Raw genomic sequence first — 14,745 nt, forward strand, 5'->3', positions numbered from 1 at the left:
ATAAAACCTTTCCAGTCCCTCATAAACCTACCCATAAAAGAAGCCCGTGGACGGTGGAGTGCGAAGTAAGGCAAATCACCCTAGAGCTGTGGAAACAATTCTCGGATGAAAGGGGAAGAAATTGCTGAGGTATCTATTATATTCTCACCGTCGAACGGCGCTGAGCCCTTTGAAAGTTCCTCCAGCGTTTTTGTTCTGCGAATTGGAACATCTAACGCTACTTTCATTGCTCTGCGTACCAGATAATTGGATATTTGTCTGGAGCATTTGGGCAGAGGTCATTTTTTACTTATCGTAATGGAGCCATTCTTTGCAGACGGAAGCATCTATCGTCGAAGTAGGACGGAAATAAAATCAAACTCTTCGGCTGAATCACCCTCGCATTTCGAAAAGGGTCATTGTGACTAGGTTTCCACTTGATAATTATCGTGACTTTTTGGAGTCGTAAATACAACGGTTTGTGGCTTTGAAGGCTGTCTGCCAATGCAGAAAACGCTGTCATGTATTAAGCGGAGTATGCAGAATCATTTATTCTTTTATTCTGGATCAGATATCCCATCTTACCTAAGTTGAAGCTGGAAAAACTCTTCATTCTTGTATTTGACAGTGCAGAGCTATCATTGATCCAGAATAATTACATGATGTGGTGCACAACATGGTAATACAGAACCTTGTGTATGTGATCGTAGGGTCCATCGTAAAAATGCGTCTGAAGCTTAGGGACGCCCAAAATAATAATCCTCGAGGTTAGTGGTAGCCTAGAGTATGGAGATGCTCCCCTATCCCGAATGCTTTATTTTCTCTCGGAGTGGAATTTTACCTTACCATATTCAAAGATCTCTCTGGGATGAGCTCTACCCTCACTTATTCAATCAACAAAACCTTCCGGTTGAGCAATTTGTGATGTGCTAGGTTTTTATCGGGCTAATCATAAGAAAGTAACAACCCTGAATGTGGGAAATTCCACATCCCATGTCTGATTCCGGAATAAGTTTTACCTTTTTCATACCAATTTACACTAATCCACAAGTTGTATCACTAATGACTGAGTGAAGTTTTCCCGGGTCACTCATCAAGTAAGGTCCTCTATATCTCCATCCGACCTATGGAAGAAGATATATATGACCTTATCCGAAGTGAGACCCGATAAAACTCCTCTGCCATTATCTGCCGGGAATAAAACAGACATTAAATAAAATAAGTGAGTGACTGTGTACCGGGAATTACATAGTAATTTTAGCAAGGGATTAACTATCATGAATATACATAAGTAATTCACACTCCCGTGTATTATTCTGGGGTGAGGTCTACCCTCGCCTTTTCAAACCAAATTAATCCTCGGGTCGTTTCACTGAATGTTGTTTTCACGAATATTACAAAAGAGGATCCTGGATTCGGCCTCAAAATTTTTTCACTCGCCGTGTATTTAAATGGGTTTACAAAAGTCGCAACTCGCGTCGCTGACGGACTAAGTGATCCGAATTTCACGGGAAAATAAGATATAATTTGGGCTTTTAATATAAATTTTATATATCAATGGGTAAGTTCTAGCAACACGCACTTATCTCAAAAATAGAAACTTTTCAGGAGAGCAAAAAAACGATTTATTTTTTTAATTGTATAAAATTTTAATTGAAATTAAAAACCAAATATACATAAAACTGAAAAAAAAGCATGCATTTGCTAACAAAGAGTTGTTTTTTGCTTGAATTTTATTGTTTATCAACAGTATTAGCAGTATTAACTTAGACCGGCCAAATTTTGAGATACGTGTTGTTAGAACTTAGCCATCGATATGATGATGTGATCTATCAAATTCATAACTTTTCAATGCTATTCCTCGCAATTGCAAACATTGCACTAAAAATATTGGGAAAAAAGTGGATCGCATCAGTGGCGCCGACTCCATGGGGCCTGAGCCCCCTCAAAAATTCGTTATAGGTGTGAGGAAAAAATATGTCAGGCTTGTTGATTTTCCCCGGAGTGTCCAGATGTATAAATTCGAGTTATCAGGCATGTTGATCATATGACTCTTCTAAAATGCTTAAAAAAACTTAAAATTCACTACTTATAAAATTTCCCGGGGCAAGATCCCGGTTTGGGCCCCCCAATATTTTTTGTAAGTCGGCGTCCCTGGATTGCATTGCACTCATCACAGCGTCGTGGGCATTTTTGAAAACCGATTACGATGTGATCGAAGTGGCAACAGAAATCTCTTCTATGAGATGGAATTGGGCCTCTTCCATGCAGTCCTCGTGGTTGTTTTTACAGGCTTTTCAGCAGAGCTGTGGGATGTTAAGAGGAGGGATAGAAGTGACCGGGAGTATAACGTCCGGATCCCAGCCATTCGAATCAATTATTTAATCGGACCTTTCAATCTGCCCCACATCGCCGCGAAACTTTCTCTTTTTCGCCCCACTCCTCCCGGCCATCTTCCGCGCTTCCGTCGCTACCGAACGCCCTCCATCCCACACCACGCACCCGTGTCAAGCCATTCCCTTCCCCAATCCCTCACGCGCGCGTTTGTAGCACGCTGGGAGGATAAAAAAAAACCGCCAACCTTTTGGAACCGCAGTTCACATCCCAGCGGTTGCACACTCGTGATGCACGGCGGTGTCGTTGAACTCCATATCCTTGGCCATCTCTTTTCGATGTTTCAAAACTCCATTTCCATGCATTATGTAGCGCCCGTGATACGGTTATGTATCTCGCCGTCATATCTCCACGCCCGTTGCGTTGGTTCGAGAAGCCTTGAATCGAAATACCTGTCATGATTCCATGAATCGGAATGTAGGAGAGACGTCGCGGAATTATGTCAGCTATCATTTTCCATTCAGCCGTCATTTCTCGGTGTTAAATAAGCATCAAGGTTATCTCTGCATTTTCTCGGGTTTTCGTCCACGCCAGTTAGTTGGTGGATAACAGATTCGCTGGCTATCCTGCCAGCGTCTTCAGCTCGAAGGTGTCGGCGTGTCAGCAGACAATCTAGGGCGCCGTAGCTGCGTGTTAAACTGTCTTCGTTGCTTCACTTCACTATCAGTGTTAAAAAAATTAATTTAAAGAAATTGGCATTTGTGTTTCATGTCGTGTGTAATGTGATGTTTGTGGGAAAAGAGAAATTTAAAAATTATTTAGACTAACAATTATCATCGCCAGAAAATCCTAAAAACAAAAAGAACATTACAGAGAAGCGTGACATATACTTTTTATTTTTTTGTCTACCGTAATAGCCTTTTATATTTTATGGTTGTTTATAGTTCTTTTCTTTTTAATTTTTTTTGGTATGATTTTTCGTAATTTTACTCTTTCCTCTTTTTAACATTTCTTTTGATTTTTAAAAGGCTTTAATATTTTTTCTTTTATCAAAAAACAGAAGAAGGAAAGATATTAGAAAGACTCAGTCGAGTGATATGTTTGTCTTTTCTGCCTCGCTTATACATCGTGGGCTGGCTAGCCCCTGCTTTGTGATTGGTTGCCTCTTGCATGAGTGTTTTCCAGGCACCCTGAAGGAGATATCCGTCCACTCTAGTTGATATTCAATGATGTTTTTGGAATTTATATGGTTTTCTTGATTTATCAAGGGAAGTATTGGGATTCCTCTGTTAAGAGTTTCGTCTCCTCAAATTTAATGTAGAGAGCAAACCATCACATCGGAAACCTTCGTTCTAACGAAGTATCGGTGTGCCTTGATGTAATGTCTGGTTTATTTTTCCGGCAAATAATGACAGTGGAGATTTCCTGGGTCTCACATCGAGTAAGATTCTCCATATCTCCTTGGATTCCGAAATCCCTGCGGGCGATGGGCGAGTTGCCCATCGAAACGTCGGACGGAGATATGGAGGACCTTAACTGGTGTGAGACCCGAGAAGTCTTCACTGCCATCCGGGTGTTTACTGGTCGGGAAATTGGAAAAATATCGGTAATGCTGGGGTAAGGCTGTGTCCAGAAATTGTCTTTGGGAAGATTCATAAGGAGAGAGATACCTTTCGGTGGAGTTTCATTTCGAAGGGGTTCATATTTCTCATTAATTCCGGAAGTTTGACCCTTGATTCTTCCACTCGCTACGGCCGCGAGTAAGGGTAGAGCTCACCTTACACTAAGCCACTGGCGCGAAAATTTCACACATTCAGGGTAAGGGGTATGAAGAAAGACCTGAGGTTTTCCCGGCGTACGATGATGTTGAAGCCGTTTCGGGTTTCCCACCGGGAGAAGTAACTCACTCAACTCGAAGACAAGCCCTGATGATGATGGACGACACGACCATCGAAACGTTGGCAGAGATGGAGAACCTCACCCGGTGGGAAAAACGAAACGACTTCAACATCAGGGTAGGGGGTAGTTCCTTATCCTGGCCCATCTCGGTTTGCGAGGACTTCTGTTGAGGTGTTCGAAAGCTCCAGTCAATAGCCAAACGCTGTTGTGATCAATAGCCTAACGCTGTTGTGACAAGACTATAATGCTCTTCTAGGGAAAACTCTCTATAGAGTTGGGAATTAGCTGATAAATTATCTATGCTCTAGATGTTATTGGAGAAGCTCACTTAGCAAATAGTTGAATACAAATTGGAACTCATTTCGAATAACTTTAAACTTAGCATTTTCCACTTAAAAATTTATTTCCCTGCGACCATGGTTTTTACGTCAGGCCGTCATCTTCAGTTGCATAATATAGACAAATGTCCACTTTATAACAAAAAAATTTAGTTGGGGAGGCTCGGCTACGCACATTAGTTGCGGGAGGGGAAGGGGGGGAGGAGTTTATTTCCATAGGTTCCTTACATCCATACGTTTCTTCCGTAGGTTCCTCTCGTCTTCCTTCCCCTCCTGATGTGTAGATCCGAACCTCCCCACTTTATTGTTTTCTTAAATAAGTGGATAAGTGTCTGTGTTACGCATCTGAGGATGACGTCCTGCCTTCAAAACTATGGCCGTAGAGAAATAAATGTTAACTGGATAATACAAAGTTTAAAGTTATTGAGCATCTGTTCTAAGTTATGCAGTGACGCTTGAAACTCTCATTTTTTTATAAATTAGAATCTCAGGCATAGAATCACTCAATGTGCGATCATCTTTTCCTCCTTTAATGCATCTCGCAGTAAATTCTAGTTTGCGATCTTTTCTTCTCTCATCCGTAGACGTAGAGTTCACTAATGCCCCTGTCTACTGCCGAACTGTTATTTGGGAGGAAAGGCATTATTATGTTTTCACGCACTATTATATATTATCTATTTGGAAATAAATAACTTCTTTCCTACTCCTGTATATTCGCAAATAAAGCATGGTATAACGGCAACCTTAATTGTTAGAGTTCCACCTAAGATTGCTAACTATATGGCCTAAAAGGGATATTTTGTTTTTTTTTGCCTTTATCACGATATTTCGATTCTGCTGCAATTTATGTGTTCGTCGCTTTTTAATATTTGTTATATAACGTTCTACGCCTTCAGATTCCCAATCTTTATGCCTCCTGATCCTTTCGAAGTTCATCATCGGATCCTCTTTCCGCCATTTCTTTCTGTACCTCTTGTATCCAACTTATTATCCTTGGCCGGCTCCTCCTTCGTCTTCCCACTGGTTTCCACTGCAATATTTGCTCCAGAAGTATTTCATTTCCCATTCGTTGTACGTGCCCGTCCACTTCAATTACTGTGTTATTATATCACCTAATATTGTGCTACCAATGTTCATTATTTCCCTCATCCTTAATTCTTATTTTTTTTGAGATGTTGGCTATTCTTCGCCAGAAGTGCATGTCCAATTGTCCGTGGTCAATAGCAAGTTTAATGATTTTTTCGTTAATGGTCATACTGCATTGCTGTAACTTACTTAGCTTTTCACTAATTTGTTGCTAATTCTCTTTTTAATTTAATTGGATACTGTCTGGTCTCTTAATAAGCTATTTAGAACTGCTACTGCCTTTTTTCCTCTATTAAATCTATCCCTAATGGCTGCTTGGATTGTTTTGTTTTCTGCAATTCGTGTCCGTAGTTATTTATAATTTTTCAAGTTTCCTATCTATAGCTCTACTTATACATTAAAATCAAGTTATATTCCTTCCATACTAATCATAGATAAACATTGCTTTGTCGGTTTTAATACCAAGACCCAAATTTTGGTTATCTAAAGTTACTTTTCAAATCGTATAATCCATACCTTCAAAGTCTTCTAATGTAACAACTTGGTTGTCTGCAGAGATTATAGTGTATATGTTATTTTTATTTGGAGATATTGCCCTAGAGTTATATTTTTTCCTCTAATGAAGCACCTGACCTAATTATATTTTTAAAGGTGTCGGGGATATACTCAGCCGTTACTTAGTCCTTTATATATTGTAAATCTCTGTGATAAGTCGTTCCTCATTTTAACTCTAGATGTGCTATTCTAGTACTGATTATTTATGTTTGTGCTTAAGTAAGGGTTAAATTTTTATAACTTAAAGTTATAATTTCATTAAATACCGCTAATTTTTACTGTGGATTTCAAAAATGATATATTTAAAAACAGGTATGACTTATTTGTATAACAAAAATTGGCCATGAACAACTATGCATTGCTCTATCAAAGAGAAATACCAAGTTTTTTCAGACTCTATATATCTCTGTCAAGTACTTTGATTTGCGAACACATATTTTCGTGAAAGAAAGCACATCTCTGTTGAAGTAATGGTCCCATCACCAGTCTTAACGAACCCTTGGCCTCGTGCAACTTGGCGAATCTTATCTTGATTTAATCTCTTTTTAGCTCGCGCAATTACTAAGTCAGCATCCATTATTGAGATTGGAAAGTTTTTCACAGTTTCGCTTCGCAGAAGTTAGATCCCTATCTGTGAATTCGTAACTTCGAAAATGGTGAATTAATTAACGAAAACCAGGTGAAGTTATGTAACGGGTGGATGTTTTCGTACGAACTAATTAGTCTATTGAAAGTCCTCTTAATGATTTGTAATCCTAAAAGTCTTTGATCATTTGAGAAAATGCTGATCTATTAAATGCCATCAGAGGTAGTTACTTTCTTGAGGAATGATGCAAAGACGTTGTGCAATTCAAGGATATATTTTTTACCCTCCAGCAAATTCTATTTTGTAGAACGATTTGGTCGCAATGAGCGATATTTCATTACTTCCAAAATTAATTTAAAAAGTACAACGGATTTCGGCTATGATGCCATTATAAAGTACATACATTTTACTATAATATATTTATACACTTGATAATAGCGTAACAGCCGAGACCGGTTGTACTTTTTAATAAATTGTGTAAGTAATGAAGTTTTTTAAGTAAAGAAGTAATTTCATTGTTAATATTGAGTCCTTCCACCACGAACAGCCTTCAAGTTTCGATTTTATGATCGATATTTTATAACATCTTAATGGTATGAGATTATAAATTTTGGAAGCTGTAACGTGAAAATACGCATTAAATGAAGGTATAGCGTAATAAGACATAGGCCAATGGGCAATGTGTAAAGAATTACACGATAGAACTTTATCATCAGAATATTACAGAGTAAATTGCCCCGTGTACAGGAGACGATTATGATCGGTTGTGCTCCGGAATGTAATAAATTTTCCCTTATGGAATGGAAATTATCATATGGTTTGGCAGCTACGCGAATTAATGTTTTTCCATAGGCTGGTATGAAAAATGAAAAGACTTTTCAGTGGAGGTTTCATTTGTATGATAGAAAATTCTGTGGGACACTGTGGCAATGAAAGAAATTGATTCGTCTTGATTTAAATCCATTTTTCCGTCGGTGGGTGTTCTGGAGATGGGCAGCTACTATTCCAGATGGTTTAGAGAGTTTCTTGAAAATTTTGCGATGCTCAAACAATTTATCACTTATATGGGAAACAAACTATTCACATATACGAAAATACACGTGTTTGTATGGGATAACCATTATTCATTCCTAATAATCGTAATTTTATTAACTTTTATAAAGGAATCTGATTTAATATCTGAATATTTAACCTTGTTCTCTAGTTTTTGATATTGTGGTTCGATGTTATTGTTATTATAGCAAAATTATTACAAGTCGACCAGAAAGTCGGGTGGTAACATACAATCAGAAAATATATAAAGACAAAAATGGAAAATACGAAGTACCAGCTTAATCTCTATCGTAACAGGCTCAACTTTGTGGATGTTCATTCTAATAAATAAAAGCGAACAACTATGTGTAAATCCACCAATTTATTTTTGTGGTTTACATCAGGTACCTGATGATGACGCCGCTGCGTCGAAACTAGTAGTACCACAAAAATAAATTGGTGGATTTATACATAGTTTGTTCGCTTTTATTTATAAGCACCAGCTTGTTGGATAGGTGTCATCACACAAAAATATACAAAAGCCAAAATAAAAAACATAACAAACAATTTTTGAAAAAGCCCTAAAATCCATAGTACTATAATGTTAGTAACTAATAACATGTTCATAGCAATGTAATTGATTATGGTATCATTTTCATTCTCTTCCTGAAAATTAATAATTTTTTGGACCTAAATGACGATCATCGTAAAGTCGGGGACAGTTGAGGTTTATGAACTACCAAACAAAAGTGTAAATTTTAAAGAAGAGTAAGTGCTTTAACTCTGATCTAACATAGTTTTGTGATTGATTGATGGCATGAAGTTTTAATTTTTATTTTCACTGCATATTTGTATGTTTTCGCCATAATTTTTTTTACAAATAATTATTCATGAATATTGAGGAAAACCGGAATTTCAACTGCCGAAATACACGTTGGTTATCATTTAAGTTGTGCTTTAGCATATATGTTTTTTGAATTCAGACTTCAAATACTTCGCATTTCACTTTGTGCGCGTGATATCGCATTCATTCCATTATGCTGGACAAATTATGAGAATGGTTGAGAACACCCGATTGGCGAAAAAAATATGCTTAAAACGATGAATCGAAGCATGGAAAAGTTGCCAAGTCCTCATTACCACAGTCGTGTTGGCGTATATACAATGCCTTAGCTAAATGACCCTTTTCATAACATGGATCATTACATCATATGGCCATCAACTCGGTAGAACTGACGTTGGAAAAAAAAAATAGCGCTAACATTGATCGAATGCCTTAAGAAGTCATCCACGGCAATAGAAGTTTCACAGATCGTTTGGCAAACTTCGTGGTTTCGCTCATCTAGAGAGGATGGATTAGAAGATGGCAGAACAGATAAATCCAAGATGAGATGAAGCTAAGCAATAGATGCAGCAGTGGATGGAATCAGTGGAGCGGGAATCGTCATGGATCAACGGATGAGATTTAAGTAGGAGCATTTTTTCTATCACAAGAATAGGAGAATCGTAGAAAGCAGTGAATCTATGATGTAGAGAAAAAAGTTCTCAAGAATGGGGTTTGCGAAGGATATTTTGTGGATGAAGAGATAATTTTTTCGCTTTGGACCGTGAGGTCATTTCTTTTGAATTTGGGAACCTTTGATGTGTGCATGTAATAGTTTGATTGTACGCATGTATGCACGCCAATGCGAATAAGTTAATGAGAAATTTGGCCGGTTAATATTCATCGTTTTAAATCAATTTCTCTCGCCAACAGGATACTATTAACCATTTTTTTAATATGTCCAAAATTTCGGAGTTAATGTATTTTTTCGTATTCCAAATGTAATACAAGGTTTTGTAAAGTCTTTATTCAATTCCAAATCCAAAAATGAGAAACTAATCCCACCGTACGAGCTTTATTTCGTAAGTGTTTTAATTTATATAGCCCGTATGAAATGGAAAATGGCAAGAAGAATGTCTTTTGCGTAAATAATTATATTTTTTGCATAAATAAATATAAATAGGTGGATTACAATTCCATCTTGCGGTATTGAGAAAAATAGCCCATTGTTTATAATGAATTCATAGAAAGCTTGTGTCTTGGTTACTAATAAGGTCTTGAAAAGTAGCGTGCTGTTGTAGATTCTAATTCTTCAAGCATTTCAGTGAGTTTTTATCTTCAAGGAAATACCCAGGAAATAAAAGTGACGATTCATTTTCTGGAATACAGAGGTAGTTTCGCTTTTTTTTGATGCCATATGGCAGTAAGCTTTGCTGAATATCGATCAGGTATCACATTTTTTTGGAAACCAAGTATGTAGGTATGTGAGGGTATTTTTATGCTCTCAATCATGCATTAGTTGCCGATACGGACCGAAATGGACCAAAATTCGTGTATTAAACATTTAGGAGATGGTTTATTGCTCTTGATTGAATGATAGTTTTTTCTGCAGTTGTATTCATTCACCTAATTATGATACAATTTTGGAGATTCAATTCCAATGGCTCAGTTGTAAAGAGTTTATCATTTTAGTGAATTGGTCTGGATTCGAGCCGAAGACTTTATGCCTCATGTTCGTATAGTTCTGCGTTGCTGCGTCGGTTTGTCGACAGTTTTTGCATTACAGTACTCAGCGAATAATTAGTTCTATTTACATTCCGCCTTGATTTTAACCTAATATTTTACCACCTATATCCAAATCGTATGTTTGTGAAGCCATCCTGCTTAACCTGTTATCTTAACACCATTGTATTATGAAGTACCTACTCTAAATTAATACGAAGACTTTTTTTTATCGCCTATTATGATTTTTGCAGAGCTAAATTCTGTGCTGTAGGGGTTGTTTATTTAAATGGAGCCTAGCGATTGACTCTTGAGGCCTTCCTTCGTGAAAATAATTTTTGTACCTACTGATGAGATATTGAAGACAGACGGTATGAAATCTATTGAATAAAAAATAAAACCTTAAAGTCATTATTCTCTGATTTTGTTATTGAAAGAGCGAATGCAGTGGGATTCGTTTTTGGGTCAAATTCTAATTATAGCCAAGTACTACTTCTTATGTTCAGATGAATGTTTCGACATCAGTTCAGGGTATGTGTGTGGAGTAATGTGGATGACAAAATTTCTAAAATGGGCCGTTGTCGTGCTAATGAATGGGGTAATAATGCTAATGCCTGATATGATTTGAAAACAAAGTCGAATATTTGTAATCTTTCTGAATCTATGCATTCCGAATCGCGAGCGAGTAAATTAGAAACGTGTCAACGTAGAGTGCATTAATTTTTGCTGTTGTTCGTAGATTTACCATAATTTCTTCCAATCCTCTTATTAATTTATTGCCAAATTTATTCTTTTGGCCGTCGTGTTGAAGAGGAATTAATGCGTGAAAGTTTATGATTAGATTTAGCTTATAACCGTCTAAATTGAGTTACATTTACATTTATATTTTTCCGATTTACTTTATTTTCAGCAATGAAGTTTTTTTGTGTTGATTATTTTCTAAACGCTACGAAGGAGTACAGAAAGGGAAAATTGGAATCGGCCTGTTGAAAATTTGAACGGTTTTTAATAAGGATCGGTGCTACAATGAAATTTTAAACAATTTGGTACTCGTAAGAAGATGAAGCTAAAGAGCTGAAGTGCTGAAGCTGAAGTAATGAAAACTAACTGGCGAGTGTCGAATATATTTTTTCGAGATATTTTACAATTGCGTGTGTATACCACGTGAAATTACACCAGCCTGTCATACTATGTTTCCTTCACGCTTAATTGACTCTAGTTAGTCCAAGAAATGGCTATATTCCGCTCTGAAAGTGGTAGGTAGCGAAAACGGTGGTAAGAATCGTAAGATCAGTTACCGTCAGACCACGGCCGGTCAATCACGGTTGGCGAGCTACCCGAGTTTTTAATTGACATGCAAAATCAAGTTATGCGGCTGAAAATACCCAAAACATTAATTTCGATTCAGCTTATTTGTTGAGGACTGTGACTTCTGCCTGTTAAAATCAGAATTAGCGAAAATTTCGTTACGCTGATTCTTCGTGTTTTACCTAGTGCGCTAATTGGCGTTTGATTAGATTGAAGATAAAACCAGACTCTCTCATCACTCAAATAGAAATAAGATAGTCGGTTCATGTATTATTAGCGAAATTTTCTCACCTAAAAATTTTCTCACGGGTATGATTTTCCTCATTTTATGCGGCTCGAACTACGCAAGTTCATGTTCTACGAAATGTGTGCATTTATCTTGTTTCGCTGGAAATTTTAATATTACGGCAAATATAGTCTTAATCTAATCTTTACGTCAAAAAGGGGCGATTGTTCAAGCAGTTCACTTCGCTGTTTCATTTTAAAAATAGCGGAAGAATAGACGAAGAACCGTGATCGCACAGCAAATCAGTTAGCCAATGTTGAAAGATTTCAGGAAGAAAAAAACTCTCTGACCTGCATAGTCACACTTAAGGAAGTTATTCTGAGCGGAATATTATGCCGAAGTAATAGCTCTCATTAAATCTCCTCTTGACAATCTTTTGAGAATACCGCCTGTTTTTAAGTAAAGTGGAATATAATATGTGGAGCCCTTGTATGCAATTAGTGTTGAGGCCATATCTTGCTGATGTAACTTGTAAGCACGAGTGAAAAGCCTTATCTAGCTTCTAAGTCTATTTATAGGTGGTGTATAATTTTGGTTTAAATTATATTTAATTTTGTAGAGAACAATAATTTATCCTGGTAGGTCCGTAATGCACGTGCAGATACATTGGTCATAATATCCACCTTAGTGGTCAAAATTCGATCAGATCCAAAATTTGATTTTAGGTATTCCATTGTCATAAATAGATATGGTCAATTCATTTAAAATGCAACTATTAAAAAAATATCATCCATTAATATTGAGAACATTTGGGGGATAAGTCCTTCCGATGGGATGGTGTTTTTTCACTCTAAAATGTAATATAAACACTTGCTGGCGCGCTCTTTTAAATAATTTTATCGTCTTTATCATATCATTTCTTAACCCTGTGGTCAGAAGCCCTTGTCAGATTTTCCTGAACGGTTACACGTCAATAATTTTGCTTGAAAAAATATTTCGCCTTATTTAGTTTAGAGAGAATATTTTGTGATAAGGGGAAGGCTCTTTCTACGGTAAAAATAAGATTTCCTCGATTTATGCCATTTCATGAGCTAAGATATTACATATGTGGTGATATACCGGAAGCGGTATTGTCTTGAAATGTTTTCAATCCTGCATGTTCTTAGAGGTGTGTCTCTGAGTAAAGGAGATAGTTGGAAGAGCCCGTTGACATTCTGGGTGATAAAGTCACCGTAAGTGGGAGTACCTTATATTCTTGCGCACCCGACGCCCTAGTGTAAGACACGCTCCCTTTTTCATGGGCGATGAATTTAGGAGAAAATAATTTCGAAAAATCGGCTGATAATAATGTTACTTAAACAATGGAAAACATCAGGATTTATATTAGTGTTAATGTAGTAATATATTCCACTTTTGCCTTTGAAAATAGCAAAAAAATGACGATAAAAAAAATTATTTCGTATCATACGTCCGAACATGTTTTGATTGACAGTACTCGTGCGGTTGAAACGCAATGTCGAATCTTGAAAGATTTGTCATTGTTTTGGTCACAATTTTTTTTTCAAGTGCGCGCTTTGTTATGATCTCTATTGCTCACATTGGAAGTAATTGTGCATATGAAATACTTAAGTCATTGTCATGGTAGTGTATGACGCGCTCCCCGTTTTTGACGCCGCTTAGAAGAATAAGTTGGTGCGCTTGGTTCATAAGATTATACGGTATGGTATATGAATGTTTCGACAGTTCAGATAATTCGCGCCAAGAGGGAAAGGTAGGTAAGGGTGAAGAGAAACCCGGCATCTGCATTAGCCTGCTCTTAACGAAAGGCGCCAAGGGGACCACGGCTTAACGTCCTATCCGACGGACGGAGTGTTGCGCTTGAAATGTCCTCCACGCATCATTAAAGCAGGGATCGGGCAGTCTATGAAAATCCTCTGCCACCATCGGGATTTGAACCCGAGCGGAAGGAGTGAGAAGCCAACACTCTAGGCACCACACCAACCCTATCCCAACAATACGGCATTGATTGTATCTCAAAACTGTACATACATTTCAGACATCCTTAAGAAGTACCGACCATGTGTTTCCGTATGGTATACCTTGAAGGTACTCACATGAAACCCAAGGAGACTGGAGACTTCAACGCGCGTGAGACCGAGGCACTAGATCAGCTCGCCGTCTTCTCGTCTGGGGGCTTGACGGATGGACGCCCGGGGTAAAGAGGTACGGTTCGATCTGTTCCACGGAGTCTTGAGGGCTCTGCTGAGGTTGGTACTGTCTTCCGCCTCGCGGAGGACCGTTTACCAGTCGCCCGAGGAGGTTGACCGTGACACACGAAATCACAGAGCGGCGTGATGTGAGGCACCTCTCTCACTGAAGTCTCGGACGGTTGTGCACCGCTGTGGGAGTACCGCTTGGTCGTCTCCCCTCCTAATTCCCTCCCCTTCAATTTTCCCCGCCAGCTCCTCACGTCCCCTCCCACGCTAACTTCCCGGACCCACCCGACTATACTGTTCGCGGGCGGCCGTGACCATGCGTGTCAGACGTCGGATGACGTGTTTCATCTCCTCGTGATATGTTTGTTTTCTTGGCAAAATTTCGTCCGTTAATCCCCTCATGTGTTTGGGCCGGTTTGTTATCTACTTTCCCTAAGTATTATTTGGTGATAGTTGAATTATTTCTATGGATATTAGCATAAAATTTAGGCTTCACCCCATAAATGTACCGCTAGCACCAAGTGATTCCTATTTTTGATATCTATTTTTGCTAATCAAGATATGTTTGCATTAGTTTTTATTTATTTATAAAAATGGGCATTTCCTGAGGTGAATACGTGAGGTTCAATGAATAGATGTTT

At 38.0% G+C, this 14,745-nt stretch overlaps 1 protein-coding gene across 1 annotated transcript in view; it reads right to left on the reverse strand.

Moving 5' to 3' along the window:
• The window catches only part of LOC124155800, a 56,073-nt gene extending 41,806 nt beyond the window's left edge, over window positions 1-14,267 (reverse strand). The window contains exon 1 of the mRNA XM_046529911.1: window positions 14,003-14,267. The gene's annotated coding sequence lies outside the window, so the exon portion shown is untranslated. The remainder of the gene's footprint in view (window positions 1-14,002) is intronic.
• Window positions 14,268-14,745: the final 478 nt, after the last annotated feature.

Source organism: Ischnura elegans, chromosome 3 (assembly GCF_921293095.1).
Source record: "Ischnura elegans chromosome 3, ioIscEleg1.1, whole genome shotgun sequence".
Lineage (NCBI taxonomy): Eukaryota > Metazoa > Arthropoda > Insecta > Odonata > Coenagrionidae > Ischnura > Ischnura elegans.